This window comes from Eumetopias jubatus, unplaced genomic scaffold, assembly GCF_037043125.1.
Source record: "Eumetopias jubatus isolate StellerSeaLion01/CBP00866 unplaced genomic scaffold, mEumJub1_p1.0 scaffold_9, whole genome shotgun sequence".
In the NCBI taxonomy this organism is placed as follows: Eukaryota; Metazoa; Chordata; class Mammalia; order Carnivora; family Otariidae; genus Eumetopias; species Eumetopias jubatus.
The window spans coordinates 55134091-55149139 of NW_028274815.1; positions in this window are offsets into that span (position 1 = coordinate 55134091).

Below are 15049 nucleotides of genomic sequence, written 5' to 3' on the forward strand. Positions count from 1 at the left end.
TACTATTATTTAAACACTACAAGATGTGTTACATAGCCTATTCTACTTCATTTTTTTTTTTAAGCTAAACAAAGTTCAGTGAATTAACCAAAGCAATTTGGGCAAATGTTTCAATTTTCTATTTAATTTTGCTTGTAAAAATATCAAAAGGTCAGAGGGCCGGTGAATTTTGTCTGATTCAGCCCTTGATCATAGATGGAGTCATTTGCCATTCAACTGCTAAGGGTACAATGGGAAATCTGCCCCCAATTTCTCTTTAGCCTTTAGATTTCTTGAAATCTAATCATGTGAGCTACCTAGAGCCATGTCTCAACCTCTCTGAACTTTCATCACACATGTTAAATGGCGGGGGGGAGGTAGGTCTATCTGACTCTCATGATCTTTTCCAGCTTCAAAGGTCTGTGATTGCATGATATCTTTTATTTGAAACCTGGATACCTGTGAAAATAAAGTTGCCTCAAATGTATTCTATTCATAAACTAAGAATTTCTAGAACCACAGATGTATTCCATTTGAAGTTTCTTTAAAATGTTGACAGATGTGAAAGGGAACATTATCAAATGCTTAGTTTTACATTTGCATTCAGATCTCCTGTTTCATTGGGGGCATTTTTTATAAAATAAAAATTATTACTGCTGTTCTTGGAATTCTCCTGGTTCTGCAATGGATTTAATTATCTAAAGCGCTCTATACTTATGTGCACTTTGGTTTTTTAGGGGTTTAGCAGTTGTAGGGTTTAGGGCATCCCAGGGAGAGAGAGGTTCGGTTATTCACTGTCACGGTATTACGAAGGTGGTGCCTCTGGTTGTGAGGGAATCCCAGCGGTAGTAGCGTCTGCATTGGTGCGTGTTCTGCAGTCCAGCAGGGCACGGGGATGACATTTCAGCTAAGTTTAGTAAAAGTAATCTGGGTAACAGCCTGAAGTGACACTACCTTTCTTGCTTATGTAGCTCACTTGCCAAAAAGGTGAAGTGTTTTTATATTTTCTCCATACGTGGCTGTGTGAACATTTCAATCCTTAGACTAGTAAAATACATGAATTAACTGAGATAGGATTCAGGGATGTGGAGCTCATATGAATCTGGAATAGAGAGCTTGGCAGTCACTGAAAGCTTAGGAAATCTTTATCCTTTCAGTCCTAAAGCAACTGAATCGAAGTTTTTGTCAAATTGATTTTATATAGAACAGAGCCAACGTATTCATTTACAGTGAGAAATATGACTGCCACGTGGCCTGGAATATTTACCTGAGCATGACCTATGTGTAGTCGCACCATGGACAGCCTGCACCGGAAGCCAAATATAACCAGCGAGTTGTGAGGTGATCCTGTAATTCCAACAAGGGGCATCGGTTACATAAGTGGAATATTTCATTCCATATGGCCAAGACAGTCTGTGTGTCTATCTTTAAAAAAAAAAGAAAAAGTATTGGAATGCCCCTAGCCTGTTGGCTAAGCCTCCTTTTCCTCTAGACAGCAGTTAGATGCTGGGAAGAATATCATCTACCCTTCAGGGCTTGCTGTGAATGATAGAGATAACACACACCTAGTACAGTGACTGCTGCCTTATAAAAATGCTTATAAGGGCACTTGGGTGGTTCAGTTCATTAAGCGACTGCCTTTGGCTCAGGTCATCATGGTCCTGGAGTCCCAGGATCAAGTCCAGCATCGGGGTCCCTGCTCAGCAGGGAGTCTGCTTCTCCCTCTGACCCTCCCCCATCTCATGCTCTCTCATCCTCTCTCAAATAAATAAATAAAATCTTTTAAAAAATGCTTATAAAATGATGGTTATTTTAACCTTTGTGACAGGGCTTTTGTGTCCCACCAAGTACTCTTCTTCACTTCTGAATGATATTTTCTTTCTTTCCTCTGTTGTGCAGGTAATAATAATAATTGTAGATATTTACAACATTCAGAAAAGCACCCCCAAAAAGATAAAATAATAGGTATAATCTATGCAGACAAGAAGAAAGACCTCTCAATAATATTTTGGTATATAATTTTCCCTTAAATGTGGCCCCCTTTGAAATGCCATTCTCTAAGATGGAAGGACAGCACTTATTTGATGCCAATAAAAACAACACTATATTCACCCTTTGTATGGGATCTGACCTAGTTCATCTGACCCACATAAAAGTGTTTTGTAATTCAATTCTACCTTCTCCTTCTCTGGCCAAGAAAAAGAAAAATGAGAAATAAAATTTCTGGATTGATCACACTAAGTCAAGTAGGTAAGTAGCAGACCAGAAATAATTTCCAGGGAAAATAATTTCTGGTATTGTTATTTGCAGCATAATTCCTGGTAGCCTGAATTTCAGACCTGTAGACCTAGGGTAAAGGTGGGGAAGGAGTTGGGGGAGGGCCGAAAGAGGTGGGAAATGGGGAAAGAGGGCATGGGAGGTGTTTAGCTTTCATTTGCAAGCGTGATACCCGCTGCTTTGTTTATGGATTTGATGCTATTCCTACAGTCTTTGCAATATTAATTTTTAATTTATGATGCTCATTAGGAGACACTTAAAACAGAACAATTATCATTTATCTTGATATATTATTTACTAGGACTGACTATCATGGTTAGGGGCCCATGATTAGTGAGAGGGGCATTGAGAAGAGCTTCTAAAAGGTGCTGGTCTAAAAGGATAGGAGCTTAGGAAGCAGTTGTCAAAACCCAAGGCCCAAAGTTCTGATGTCAAAGCATAAGCCACACAATCCCTAATCAAGACTCGGGAGGCCCCCTCCAAGACAAGCCTGGAACAGTACTTAATGAAACTGCAGGATTATATTAATGAGACTCTCTGTTAGGCCACCAGCTCATCAATTATTCATCCAGCTGCATTCCTGATACTTTGCTGTCTTCCTCCTCTTCTTGCGTTGGTGTGATTACTTTTTTTAACCCTCAATTTCCTTACCTGGAGTGTAAACAAAGCCTTCGGTTCTATAGTTTCCTTTTCTTCTGCTTTAAACAGCATCTCTTTTCAGTTCTTTTTTTTTTTTAAAGATATTTTTTATTTATTTATTTGACAGAGAGAAAGCACAAGTAGGCAGAGTGGCAGGCAGAGGGAAAGGGAGAAGCAGGGCCCCCGCTGAACAGGGAGCCCGATGCAGGGCTCGATCCCAGGACCCTGGGATCATGACCTGAGCTGAAGGCAGCTGCTTAACCAACTGAGCCGCCCAGGTGCCCCTCTCTTTTCAGTTCTTGTTCAGGATATCACACATGATGATGGAAGCCTACTAGAGGAAAGTCTGACTTCTGAGCCTCAGGGAATTAGGGCACCCCTGACTTTGTGCTTCCCTAATACTCTGGGCCTATCTTTGACAGTTCTTTGACAGTGTGCTTATCACACTGTGTTATAATCATCTGTTTGTGTATGACTCTCTCCCTCCAAGACTGTGAATTCCTAGAGAACAGAGCTTGAATCGTATTTAGCTTTGTATTTTCAATTCCCAACATAATGCCTGACACATGACATTGAATGAATGACTGAGTGAATGAGTGAATGAATGAATGAATGAATGAGTTATGGGTACTGGATCATGCCTAATATTCAGCCCCGTCTATTTATAATCAGGCAGATCGTGAGGTGGAAGCTTGAGTACTACCTGCATGTTTCACAGGAAAATAAACAAAACAAAACTTTGCATTTACAATCTGGATCATGTAGGTGAAGATGTGTCTGCAGGCTTGAGGCAAACAAACAAACCCAAGTCTGTTTGTTACCCAGTTCTACATATGATTATTGATTTCTTTTAGAAATTACTTATGAAAATTAGATGTAATTTTAGGAACAAAATTGTGTTTTACTAGGACTGACTGTCATGATCTAGATGGCTAGATGACTGTGAGGAGGATTTCAGTGAGCTTTCACCGTAAACACCCATAAGGCTGGAATGGGCTTTGGAGCAGGACAGACGCCAAGGACTGGGACTTACACCCAGAGTCTATTATTTGTTTCACTTATTCAAGGTCAACAAGAAAACCAAGGAAGCCAGTTTCTATTCCTCAGGATGTAGAATGCTGGAGAGGGTGTAACACGGACCAAAGTCATTACCTCATACAGTAAGGACAAGAAGTACTTCCCTTTTGTCCTCGACAGGTAGGATGATTGACAGTAGAGGTGGTACTACCTGAAAGGCAGTTTGATAAATCAAGGGAAAGGCAGAGATAGGTATGAGGAAATGTTTTGATATTCCACCCCAACCAGCTATAATATTCAAATACCTAGGTCAGCTTGCATGTAAGATCATGCCTAACTGCCTCAACTACACTCTGCAATGTGTCTGCACTCTGCCACCAAATAAACCTTCCCAAATGCCATGTTACTGCTCCTCCAAGAATCTGCAGTGGCCTTCTGATGCAAAAAGCAAAACCAAAAAACCAAAAAAAAACCAAACAAACCAAAAAACCAGACAAACAAAATACCAACCAACCAAATAAAAAAACCCCCCACAAATACTAGAAAAAAGAGCAAAGATCCAAATTCTCTGAAAGAATAAAAAGAAATGAGAAGACATGGATATAAATCCTCAGCTTTGTCAAGGTAGATAGATTACAAAGCCAAAGACATGTAGTGATTTTGGCCAAATGGATTCTAATTTGTTATATTTCAGCTAGTCACTATTCTACAGAGTCATATTTAGAGAAATATTGTCTGGAAGTTCTCTCCATAAAATTTCTAAATTGGGTCTTCTTATCAGTGTGCCAGGCTGAGAATAGGTTATGGGTGTGCTTGAGCTGTTGTTCTTCTTTCTCCTTTAGGCACCTGGGTGGGCCTGATCTGCTGGGGTCCTCAGACTGGTAGTCCTTGACTAAGAGAAACCTTACTCATTTGTCCTTCATTTTATGGATTTGAAGACATACATCTTTTTCCTCATTTAACATTTCTGAAATCCAAATGTTTTTCCTTATCAATATTTTGCAATTGCTTTTGGCCAGGTGGCAGTGATGAGGCAGTTGTCATAGTCTGCACATAAACTTAATGAGGTAGTTTTCATAGCCTGCATATAGCCTGACTAAACTTGGTTGCAGCTGTTCATACTGTCCTAACTTTAATTGAGTGATGTACATCACTGTACTACTTGCACTGGGTTGAGTTTCCCTTAAAGTGTCTACATTAAAACACATTATGATTCAACATTGAAACAAAAAAGTTACCATGTGCACAGAAAGGCATGGAAACAGAGATGTGGATGTAAATGTGATATTGTTGAAGCAAAATATGTCTAGGGGGGATGAACAATCAAATGCTTTATGAGTCTGAGAAAAGGAAGATGCCCATCAATAGATGAAACCTATCAGAAGCCAGGCTCAGCTATGACAGGTGGGAGAAATTATTTTTTCCTTTCTTAGCGGCACATAAAATGATGGTATCTCTTTTGGTGGCTAGATTTTTAGCTTCTAACCATTTCTGTGTGTGCCATAGTATGAACCACATGGAGAAAAATGGCTTTAAGCTCCTGGATTTTTTGTTTTTCTTCAGTTAAACTTTCTGGTAAAGAAATAATTTCAATTCAACTTAACAACTTTAAAATTATTAGAATGGAAGTATTGATTGTATTCAAAAAGAGCAAACTTGGAATTAATTTACCCTTTGTTGTATATTAACTTACATCTAATTTCAGTTTAGCTTTACATGATAAAGATGGAATCAAACTGTGTCCCCTAAAGCAGGTTAAGCTCAGGGAATTTACATAAGCAGTGGACTCTGGGTCCAGCATTGTCATTCCCTTTGGAAGCATTGGGAAGCACTCAGAGGGTTAGAGGAAAGAGGCTTTTTCTCTATTTTCTGTGATATTTATATGACACACCCCATACTGACTGCATGTGATTAAAAAGAGTACAGCCTTTTTAACTTTTGAAGGTGTAATTAGAGGCTGGCCTCCAACTATCATTGGTCCCTTCATTAAAACAAAGTGGGTCATTCTGAAAATACAACTCTAGGATATGAACTACAAAATCAAATCATTGTATGTAGAAATTATATCAGATGATTTAGTTCAGTTCTTTCATTTTACAAATGAGTAATCTAAAGCCCAAATGAAATGGCCAACTGGGATCTCACAGTTTGTTCAGGGTAGTAACTGGACCTTCTGCACCTGATGGGATATCCTGCTACCATCACACACGCATCTTGCAGGGCAAATTTTCATATAAACAAAATGTAGAACTGTTTGTTTCTTTGATTATGCATGAAACTTTATTACATCTAATTCTTCTACTAAATCTTTGTCCTATTAGCATTGATGAACATTTATTGAGGTTTTTCACTGGTTAGGGACTTATTAATCCTGGGTTTAACTGAAGACTCTGTCCCAGAAGTTTTTCCTTCTAAGTAACTATAACCTTGGTGATTTTCAACCTCTATTCTGTACTCTTATTTCTGTTTTCCCAAAGAATATACAGAAGCCTGGAAGAACATAAATTTGGGGAAAGGCCACAGTCTCTCTTGACTTTAAAAATGCATCAACGTGAGTCTAACCAAGAAGGTAGAGACAAGGAGAGGAGGTAGCAGTAGTCATTACCTCTTCTCCCTGCTCCACTCCCCACGGTGGAATTGACAACATCATTTACAGAGGCCTGTTAACCAAATAAATACCTTCTGGATGGAATGACCCACCTTTCTGGTTTTCAGATATGATTTTTTAAGGGCTTATGAAAAAGAATAGAGAGGGCTTGTCAGTATATCTTAGTGTACAACAAAATGAGGTCTACCCTGCCTTTTTTTTAGTGTTTTGCTGCAGATGAGGCTTCAAAACCAAAACTGAAAGGAAGTTATTCATAGCGTGTGTATATTCGTCCATTTTTGAGTATATGTGACATAATGTGTGTGTGTACACACATGCACACCTATGAATGTAATATAACATAGATTTTTTATTCCTTCATAAGGGATCTTAGAGTCTAAAAAGACCATTATCTGGTTTCTCCACAAAAGTCTCAGTTAAGTTTCTTTCTTTATATAGAACGTTACATTTCCTTAGATTGTTGTTCTGAGGATGAACATCTTGGTTGTGGTTTATCTGGAGTGCTCAAGTATTTTTTCAAATTAAAAAAGCTGAAAATTGGAGGGGGAGATGAACCATGAGAGACTACGGACTCTGAAAAACAGAGGATTCTAGAGGGGGGGTGGGGTGGGGGGATGGGTTAGCCTGGTGATGGGTATTAAAGAGGGCACGTTCTGCGTGGAGCACTGGGTGTTATACACAAACAATGAATCAGGGAACACTACATCAAAAACTAATGATGTAATGTATGGTGATTAACGTAATATAATAAAAATGTAATATTAAAAACAAAAAAGCTGAAAGTTAAAAAAGAACTTTAAAATAATCAAAGAATATAAGAAGGAAAAAAGGAAAAAGAAGAACCCTTCTTCCCCAGAATCAAATAAAGGGGGCATGATATAGTAATCTATAAGGGCCTTTGAAAATCACATCTGAAAGCCTGGTACCTGGATAGGTGACGCATGATGAATATTGCACTGAAACCTATGGCCTGAACCACCATAAAAAGAAACAGTGTATATATTATAAATCTTTCACTTGACAATCTATAGACAGAGAGAGAGGTCATTAGAGTGGATAATCAATTCCATAAAAATGAGTATATGCAAACTTCCATTCAAAATAGAAATACCTTATTTTACTTGACTCTACCTATTACTGTTTTATAACGTGAGGAGCTTTGCTAATTTTTTTCTCTCAGGTGTTTCTTTGTTGTTTTAAAAAATCTTTGGCAAAATAATTCAAAGCATATGGGAAGGTGTGCTGAGCCATGGAATGTACACAGAAGTAGAGGTGAAGTGTGATTGTCAATCCCCATCAGGGACTTCCAGGGTAACTTAGAGAACCATAGCCTATGATGGTTGCTCCTGGGTCTGTGTGTCGCAAACTGTGAGGGGGCTGGCTAAACTCATTGCTGTCATTACTTTTAGCTTTAACATTCTGTGGTTCATTTGCTTATCTTACATTATAAAACCTGTCCAGAAGCTTTAGCATGAGTGAGGTAGGAAACAGCTGTTAGATCATAAGAACAAATTTTAGTTAAAAAATATAAATTTTTTTCCTCTGAAAATCCTTTTCTGGCTTCAATTACCAGCACACACACTTGCTAAGAAATCAAGTTTGTCAATTCTTATTTCCAATCACTAGCAGGGCATTATATTTTAAAATGCCATTTGTGATCATTCCCCTGCAATATGGTGAAGCATTGAGTTGAATGTCAGCCTAGGCTTTCTTCCCTTAGCCCTCATGTCTTAGTCATTTAAAGAACAATGTTTTTGAGTAACAGAGTTACTCTTTCCTCCTGATTTCTTTTTCTTACAAAATTCAGTTTCCTGGGTGGCTTCTAGGGGGAAAATTCAATCATGAGATGTACTGTAGAAGAGGGCACCATGCTACTTTTAATATTAGCCCCTTTTAATTTGGGTAAGGTCATCGAAGTTTTCTGATTTTTGCCTAGGGAGAACTTTCCCCTTATTTTGTAATTGATTTTGTCCCCTTTTTCATTTATTTCCCTGTCTCCTGGTTGTAGCATCTTCTCCCCAGAGTCTCAAGTTAGAAGTTTTCCCTTTTGTGAAACCATGACAGGTGCCTAATTGAATGATGAATGTCCCTTTATTACTCTGTAATTGAACTGCCAGCTTTTTGATTGGTTTGTAGAGATGCTCCCCCCCTCATCAGGCACTGCAGGGGGCTTGGTAGTTGGCAGTCTGGTCCTACACTCCATCTGTCTAATCCCATCTAGCCCTCACTTGCTTTTTGGGGGGTGGTGATAGAGGTAGGGAGTGGGGGGAGGGGAGTCATAATAAATTATGCTAATTTGATGTGGCTCTGACAATGAGAAGATCGTGTTGTTCTATGCATCTTGGGGGTAGATGCTTCAAGACATTTTGTCGTCATGGGTGCCTAGCCTGACAGGACCACGATGAAGATTAATGGGCCTCACCTGAGTGACAGAACAGGGGATTGTAGGGAAGAGAGGGTCATTCATCATACTCTGACAGGTGTCATTCAATCCGACAGCAGCTCCACCGTCACCGGGCTAGCAGTTCCATTTTTCTGCCAGTTAAGCAAGGAGTTTAATAACATCCCCAGAATTAAAACTCATTCTTTGTAGCAGGTCTGACAGCTGAAAATAAGAAAATCAATTCTTCACATGTTATAGCACAGTTAACTGACTGGGGCTTTGACTCTAATTTGGTCTTTGGGCTGCATTTCAAGCAAAGAGCTTTTTGTAAGACATCATCTATTAAAATTTATCCACAGTGTTAACTTTGGTGGTGTTATTGTGGGCACATTAAAGATTCAGGCTTTCATAGCCAGTGTCCTTTTACTCACTGTGTGCTGAAATGTATCCCCACATTAGCTGGGTCTCTTCTGCTTCATCCTCATTAGCAATGTTTACTGCTTCTCTCTTCATTAATATTGATCCCCTCCCCAATTACTGGCGACAACAAGACAGACACTAATTTGAAACATTTGGTGTCATTAAACTGTTTGGATTTCAGGTTTCAGGGATCTTGGAAAGCAGAGAAGGTGGTTCAAAGATAAGAAAGGGTGTTACACTTTGGGACTGTAGGGTTGACCTGATGAATGATGATACTCACCAACCTAGAGTACAGCAGACTGCAAAATATGGCTCAGGATTCCTTTTGTCCCTCTTCTCCTCCTGGAGGAGGAGTCTGTCCACCTCCATGAATCTTGGCAGCCCAAGCTTGTCACTGGTTTTGACTAATGGAATATAGTGATGCTTTGTAACTTTGGAGAGAGGGGCTCAAGAGATCTACATCTTTCACTCATTGTGAAAGTTAGCCACTGTGTAAGATGTCAGTTCACCATGCTGTGAGGAAGCCCAAGCTAGCTACATGAGAAAGGGAAACCACACAGAAATGCCCTGAGGCACCAGACATGTGCATGAAGAATTTTTGCAACTTTCTATCTTTCTCAGCTGCCAGCTGGATACAGCCATATGGAAGCCATCTTGGACATCCCAACCCCAGCTGATACCAGAGGAACAGAAGTGCCCTACTGAGCCCTGTCCAAATTTCTGGGCCACAGAATCATGACCAAATAAAATGGTTGTAGTTTAAAGCCATTAAATTTGGCGATAGTTTGGTATAAAGCGAATAAAGAAGGTGAGATAATGGGGGCAACTGGGTACACTCCTGTTTTCTATAATACATGTGTAAAATTGTTTTAGTTTTGGGGAAACATTTTTCCCCTCAAAGTCTCCTTGGTTTGAGTGGCTTTGCCTTCTCATATTCTGTATTCCCCCTATAACCCTCTTCTCTAATAGGATAGGACAGTTTTTCAATACATTTTGCTGGGTTGAGAGAAGTTTTGTAATTGGCTGAAGAGGACTTGTCACATTTATGTCTATGCTCCTTAGTTCCATCATTTCCATTTTATCCAGCTAGGGTCAAAGAAGGCACCTATGAAAAATAAATTCTGAAATTGGGTATTTAATCCATGGCATAATACTAAGTACGATTAAAGGGCTGTGAATTATATACAGTGATTAAGTTAACCAGATTACTGATCAACTTCACAGGGTGCCATATACACAAAGTACATATAGATAAGATAATTATTTTCTTGCAAATCATCTAATTTGGTTCTCAACAGTAATCAGATTAGCTGAAGAAATTGGTCAAATAATCTGTTGGGTCATCAAAACAGAAAAAATACCATATCTCTGTTGCTTTCAAGGAGCCAGACACCATAACTGCAATGCTTTAGATTTCTGAGTAATAATCTTGGAAAGAACTGTGACAAAATGTGGTGTGGGGATAGATATCTGTTTAAAGAGAAATTATATAAAGGCACATTCTAAAAGCACATAGAGGGCATGCAATAGCTGTTTTGAATTTTCCAAATTCACATATCATGCCTATTTATTATAGCAGAAGAACATCTGAAGCTTGGGAAGAGGGGATGAATTTAGGGAGCAGTAGCATCTTGAGAAAGATCTTAAGCCCATAGTTAATTCCAGGGAAAGAAACGAAACTGAAGATCACTGTGGCAATTTTTACTGTAATAATTTACACAATAGAACTTTTTTCTTTCCTTAAGACTATCCTTCAAAACAAACATCTGAAATTCAGAAGATACAGTGTCTTTGAAACCAATAAAAATTACTTGACTGAAGAGTTAGAATGATGCCACTATGGCTGAGGCCACATTTGCTATACTGTTGCTGTGACCATGAGTGGACTGTCTGCATTGGCATTGCCTTCTAGGAATTCCCACTGTCTTTATTTTCAAATTGCCTCCAAAACTCATATACCTGTTCAGAGTCAGTATCTCTCAGTCACCGTACACGTACAGTCTAACCAGGTGATTTGAAGGTATCTCCTTAAGCATCTGCCATATTTTTTTTTTCCTATTTCAGGTTTTGCTACTCCATTTCAACACTGATATCATAAAGGAGCCCCAACCTACTACCCCACACCTAGTATCAAATAGTGGATTCCCTAGGGTTCATTATGTCCTTCCACTGGGCCTGAAAACCAAGAATTGATTACAAAAACAAACTTTTGGCACCTGAAATGATAAGTTCTTTTTAGAACATCTGGGTTGATGCTCCAATACAAAGTATACTATATTAATTAATAGCTCATAAGCTAGGAGAGAGCCTGGCACATAACAAGTGCTCAAGAAATAATGGTAAATAAATATTAACAAACCAATCCATCATTATCATCTGCTTACTGCCTATTGCAGGTAAGAGTTTACATAATATGAAATAGGCAGTTTGCTAACTTCTAAAGATGTAGTTGAGACTAGCAAGGCAGTTTTGCCTATGGACCAGCTTTGTGAGATAGAAAGATTAGTCAGTTGAAATCCACTGCTCTGAATCTATGAATTTCTTCTATTACAATGAAGTAGCAGACTCTACTATCCAAATGATATTTTGGAGGTAGAACTTTGGATTAAGAGTCAGAAGACTTGGATTGTAGTCATGTAGGCTCTGCTGCTTAGGAGGTAACTTTGAGCAAGTCACCTCACATGTCTAAACACCAATTTTCTTACTTATAAAACTGAATTATGGGCACCTGAGTAGCTCAGTCAGTTAAACATCTGACTCTTGATCTCAGCTCCGGTCTTGATCTCAGGGTCATGAGTTCAAGCTCTGCATTGGGCTCTACACTGGGCATGGAGCCTACTTATGTGGAATATAAGAAGTGGCACACAGGACCATAGGGGAAGGGAAGGAAAACTGAATGAGAAGAAATCAGAGAGGGAGACAAACCATGAGAGACTCTTAACTATAGGAAACAAACTGAGGGTTGCTGGAGGGGAGGTGCGTGGGGGGATGGGGTAACTGGGTGATGGGCATTAAGGAGGGCACGTGATGTAATGAGCACTGGGTTTATATGCCACTGATGAATAACTGAACTCTGTATCTGAAACTAATGGTATACTATATTTTGGTTAATTGAATTTAAATAAAGCAAAACAAAACAAAAAAGCAACTGAATTAATCTCTAGTCCTCCTGCCTAACATTGGTTTTATGAAGATTGCCTTAGATGATGTATATTAAAACAGCCAAATCTTAAGTTAACCCTATGCCCAGTACACTCACCATCTTGCTGTCCCTAAACCAGTAAGTTGAAACTTATTTAAATATTCTTATATTGTGACTTTAACTCTAAACATTATGTGTTTAAAAACCTTTCAGATAGTCATCTAGTAGCTTCTGAGTTATATAAGTAGTTATATCAAACCTTGTTTTTTTCTCCACGCCACACAAAATTTCTGAGTAAACACCTATTCCATGGTATCTTTACATATGGCACAAATGCTTCTCAACAGTAGAAAATAAACTGTATATGTGGGTTTTGTAAATGATAAAGCACAATGTTTATGGAAGCAGAATCTGTGTCAAGGAAGTCATTATTTCTTGGGAACAGAAGATGAAGAAGAAGGAAATGGAAGAAGAATGACAAAGAAGAAATGAGAACAGGCACTTCATCATCACCAAAGGTGAAGGTTGCATGAAATCAGATGGTTTTGAGTCAAACTCAATACCTGGGATAACAAATGTGCATGCTAAAACCACAAGAGCCCTGATGGCCTTCTTTTTGCTGGGTCAAAGAGGGAAAATACCCACCGCAAAGATCCAAACAGGCGAGTAGCACTGGCATGACAGCTTCTACTTTGTAGCATGACATGTCGTTTCCACTCAGGGAAGCTCTAGCCAGAGGAGCAGCATTCCAGTGGGTGGGTCTGATGTCAGGGAGGTGGATTCCATCTGACTTACAGCTGCACCAAAGGCTGACTTTGGCAGCAATTCCTGGGCTATAATTTTATAAACAGTCTTTTCTTTCCAGACTTCCAATGTGAATTTAGACCTCAGCACAGATTCCGCCTCACATCTTTATTTTGTGTCATCACATTCTAATCCGATGACAAACAGTTGGTCTGAGATTTCAGTATATTACTATATTAGTGCAATTTATGTCCTGTGTGGAAGTTGATGATGTGTAAAGGCTATATTGTGGACTCGCCTGGATTCTAATCCAGCACCTAAAAGGATAGCATTGCTGTGGTGGATCACAGTGGCACTTTATCATGAAACCAAATGGTTCGTGTGTGCTGCTGGTGCCAATAGACCTTGGCAGCAATATTAATTACATTTCCCCCCAAATGGGCCAAAGCTCTGCAATTTACCTTTGAACAATCATTATTATAATTTAGTGTATCATTGTACCATTTCTGCTTGACATTGTTTATAGGAATATTGTTTTAAAATACATACTTTAACTTAAATAAGTAAGATACATAGAATGGACTGGATCCAGCTGAGGAAGGGAGAGGATAACTACCTAGGTGACTCACAGGGCTGCCACTGCCTAGCCAAGTTGACAGTGGCTTGATTCTCCCTGCTTAGTAAGAGATGTGATGCTGGATGGGAAACCAGTTAGCCAAGTGAATTCTCATTCCAAGTCCTTCAGTCATTTTATTAAAAGAAATTTCCACAACTTGAAAGCAGTGAAGTCTTCTAGCACATCTCAGAAGAAGTAGACCTGAAATAGATGAGCTCAAGAAGAATAGAAAGTAAATCAATTTCCATTTTCACAAGCCTGAGTCTGCTCATTTTCAGAGAGGACAAATCATGCAGAAAATAGTGCCAAATTACTCATGGTTTAATGACAATTTCACAGAAAAGGCAAGTGATCTCCCATGTTGTTATGCTCAGGACTATGTCTGGATAGAGGTGCTTTAGCCCTGGATCGGGCCATCAGGGCAAAGACTCAATGCCTCAGGGACCGAAGTCTCACTCCTTTCTTCCTGCCATGGCATGTTGATGTAAACAAGATGCTCTTCCCTCAGCAGCCGTGGAGTTCCTCTGCAGTGCTGCATGGGTTTGTCATGTCTCCTTGTGGCTGGCCTTTTATCCTTGCTGAGATAAAAAGAGATCAAACAATGTCATATGGTATTACATAAAGTAAATTCTTGGCATACTCAACTATTCACATGGTACCTTCTGGTTTACAACTTTCCTTTGCTAGATCAACAATTTTGATTTTTCAAACCATGTTCATTTTTCAAGGTGTGATTATATGGGGCCAGGGAGGGACTATTTAATAATTTTGTTGCACTGTTTTAAGACTTTTAAAAGAAAAAGAGAGGCTGATTAAGCCTTTAGTCATGAGACTCAACCTCAGTTTCTCATAATGTTTAATAGGCAGATGTTGACTTATTAGGCTATTTTTTCCTTGTTATTTAGGATATGAAGTCAGTGGAATATCATCACATGAAGTATGGGATACTAGTACATTTTCTACAAGTATATATCAATTCTTCTATCTGATCCGGCTTGCCTTTATAAAGATTTCCTATTTTCTCCACTAGAAGAAAGTTGGCTTGCAAAGCTCTAGACCAGCATTGTCCAAGAAAGATGTAACATGAGCCATATAGATAATTTTACATTTTCTATTGGCCACATTAAAAAAAGTAATGAGAGTGAAAATAATTTTAATATTTTATTTAACCCAGTACATCTAAGATATTATTTTAATATGTACAAAATCATAACAAAACATTAC